Source organism: Bombus terrestris, chromosome 17 (genome assembly GCF_910591885.1).
Source record: "Bombus terrestris chromosome 17, iyBomTerr1.2, whole genome shotgun sequence".
Lineage (NCBI taxonomy): Eukaryota > Metazoa > Arthropoda > Insecta > Hymenoptera > Apidae > Bombus > Bombus terrestris.
Window position 1 is genome coordinate 3,711,990 of NC_063285.1, and position 3,944 is coordinate 3,715,933.

The following is a 3,944-nucleotide window of genomic DNA, read 5'->3' on the forward strand; positions in this document are numbered from 1 at the left end:
GGACCGTTAAAATCCGTCAATTATCCTTACAAAAAACTCATAGCATAGGAAATTAGAAATACTGCTACGAATGTTGAACGGAATCGTTTTAGCTGTTGGAGTACCCTTCTAAAATAGCGCCTTGACTGTGAAAGCGAGCTACAATGAGCTACAACGAGCTACAACGAGCTACAACGAGGCAAAAGCTACGTACTATCCAAAATAAACAATCTAAAATACAACTATTCTTACGACAAAAAGAGAAGATTGGCAAACAAAGTAAAAAAAAATATGTCTAAAATGTTCCTGCAGACAAATCAAATTTTTAGGTAAAAAGAATCTAACTCTATCCCTTCTTTCAAACTGCCTCCAGAGAAAGCTCCCCTCCACCAAGATGCAGGTATAGCGATAGAGAAAATCAATAAAAGCATGGAGTCTAGTTATTTCATAACATGTAAAACGACGGAAAAACTATACGATATCGGTCATTATCACTAGTGCTACGAGTACCTAATCTTGTTAATAAGCCTGTGCTAATAATCTCTTCATTGTATCACAGCAATGGCTAATTCTAATGAGAATTCATTAAACGCCCCTCTCCATAATCCTCACTTCAACCCGACATATATATATATATGTCGGGTTGGCGTTAAGATTTGAGTTAGGGTTGAGGGCGTGAAACGAATCCCTATTGGCGCTAGACGTGATCATTATGCAATAGAGGAGATATTTACTAGTGCAAATATGACTATGATGGAATTGGACAAGTAATCGCGATAATTAGATACTCGAGAAGCTAATGACAATGATTCTAGGCTCACTAACGAATCCGCGGTCAAGGGGATGACGAACTCTACTTTTCTTCAGCGTCTAAGTTGTACTCAATGTTAATGCACGAGGCAATCACTACGTATCTGAGAGTTACTTGAATCGTCTTTGAGATCGTACCGGAGAGTGGTTTTCCATCACGGTAACGCTGTCGAGGAAAACTATGACGGGTGTGCCCAAGGGCACGAAATCATTGGATTCGTGGAGAGAAGCCTTCATTCGGAAAGTGAGGGAAATTGGCGTTACTGTTAATTGGTCAATTTCCATGTTGGTGGTTAGGGAAGGGTGCTAGCCGCCCTTAAGAGAAAGTTCGAGAAGAGGAAGCGTCGTTGGTGAGAAAAATAGATTTCTCCTATTTTCTCGTAGTTGGGACGAGGACTGTTTGTCGGTTTGAAGGACTTTAGTTAAACAGATCTTAAGATTTATAGCAGGTCCTCGGGCTAGCTGAACATGTACTGTGGAGACGCGTCGACATCTGGTAATCATCTTACTCAAAGAATAGAGTCTGCGTGTGGCGAGCCACGGGGCAGAAACCATTGAAACGTTTACCGTCGTGCCCTGTCCCAAGTATTTCTTTTAAGGAGAGCTATAGAATTACTTCATGCCTCTGTTAGGTAAAACGTTCATCCCTTGACCGCGACTACGTTCGGCGACCGGTTGTCGCCTCGAGCCCGAGCTCACTATCATAAATCTCAAATAAATACAGTCGGATCGAATGACAACAGTTTCTTAATACGGCTATGGTGAAATCTAAATTACAATACTAGGGGTCTTCCCAAAGTTCCAAATGGAAGGTTCCTGTGTTCTTTCATCTCCGACACGGCCATTCTGTCTATCACACGTCCTCGGGTGGATCTAAAATATTGGGTTCTCCCAACATTAGACTTGATATGACTAATATTTTACTCCTTTATAGTTTAGCTAAATTATATTACACTAGTTTATTTATGGTTTAACTAACTGTCTAAATAGATCAAGGGCCCAGGTTAACAACAAAAATTTCGATCGGACGTTCAATGATAAAGTAGGGAAGAAAAAAAACACAAAAGTCAGTAGCATTATGATTGGTATTCAAAGCGCCAGTTGCATTTTGTGAGTTACCAGTCAGACCGTAATGACATGACAGATCATTTTCGATTTCGTACACGGACGAGTCTCAGTTTGTTGGATCATATTACCGCACTGGGCGTGTGTGGAGACACTGAGTGCGGGTGCATTGACGTAATAGGTGTGTATGAAGACACTGAATGCGAGTGCAGTGTATGGGGACACTGAACACGGGTGCATTGATGTAATAGGCGTGTATGGAGACACTGAATGCGAGTGCAGTGTATGGAGACACTGAACACGAGTGCATTGATGTAATAGGCGTGTATGGAGACACTGAATGCGAGTGCAGTGTATGGAGACACTGAACACGAGTGCATTGATGTAATAGGCGTGTATGGAGACACTGAATGCTAGTGTGTGGTCACACTAGGCTTATGTGGGAATATCGAATGCTAGTGTGTGGTCGCACTAGGCTTGTGTGGAAATATCGAATGCTAGTGTGTGGTCGCACTAGGCTTGTGTGGAAATATCATCGAATGCTAGTGTGTGGTCGCACTAGGCTTGTGTGCTAGTGTATGGTAACACTAGGCTTGTGTGTGGAAACACTGTGTTACATGTCATAGTCATAGTGTTAATGATCCTCTGAGATCGGTGTAGTCATATCGTCATTGTCACTGCCATTGTCATCACTACAGACGTCCAACTCAGCAGGAACGCAACTATTCGGCATTTTTCTTAATCTGTCATGACTGTATTTATACGTTCGTTTGCCACCTAATGTCTTTAAAGTATATCTATCCCCTTCCAAAATCTCTGCTATTACGAATGGACCCTTGAATTTTGGCTCTAGCTTGGTTTGGTTTCTTTTCTCGTTTTTGCGTGGTACGAAATCGCCGAGGTTAAACCTAACCACTTTAGCTTTGTTTCTATCAAATCTTTCTTTGTTGTACTGGGCTTTACTCTCTATGTTCTACACAGCCTGCTATCTTACATCAGGGATATCGACTTCCTTTTCCTCGATATTGTCGGGTAGCAATAGGTCGTACGGTCTCGCTGTTCTACCGATTAGTAGTTGTAAAGGGCTCGAATTAGTCACGCGGTTGGTGGTGCAGTTCAACGCTAGCGGTATTTCCCCAATCGCGTCTTGCCACGGCCGCCCGGTCGTTTCTACTGTCGTGAACGTATTTTCAATGTACGCATAACACACTCTACCTGTCTATTGGCTCTATCATCGGTCGCTATCGAGTGAACTTTAATTCGTTTGCTTTCGCAGAATTCTCGAAATTCATTACCCTTAGGACATCTTTCCTGATCTGCTACTATCCGGCAGGGACTTCCGAATAAAATATAGCGGGTTTAAGCGCTTTAATGGTGTTACGGAAATCTATCTTACGAGTACGATGCAGGTATACGAATTTAGTGAACACATCGATCAAAACAATGACGTACTCCTTTGAATCGCTTTTACCACTCAACTTGCCTGTTATGTCCATGTGGACCGTATGCCAGGGTATGCTGGTCTTAGGTATAGGATGTAGTTCGGCTTGTATCTTACCTGAACTAGCTTTCGAAACTTGACAAGCATGACAGTTCTCAATGAATCGGCGAACGTACTTCGCCATCCCTTCGAACCAGTAATACCTGTACAGTCTCTCGAGCGTTTTCTCCCAACCTAAGTGCATAATTGACTGGTGCACATGGTTAATAACAGACTATCTAAAACCTCTTAGGACTATAGGTAAACAGAGAGTCCTGCCTTTTCTTTGTATCCTACGGTAAAGAGTACCGGACCGTAATTCGTATGTATTCGCGATGTCTTCCGCGAGCTCATCGTTTTGCAATTTCTTGACGATTCCCAAGGTTTGAGAATCACGACGTTGTTCGGCTAATAGCTAGTATTCCGATATTTCGGCCAGATTGATTTCTTTCTCCGCAATTTTATCAATTTTACGGTGGTCTAAATCTACGGGGTTTCGCGAGAAGAAATCTACGTGGGCTGTCCGTTTACTTTCCAGATACATAATGTCAAAAACAAAAGTCTGCAAGTAGGCCCATCACCGATGGTCCCTGTCATTTAAATGTACTTT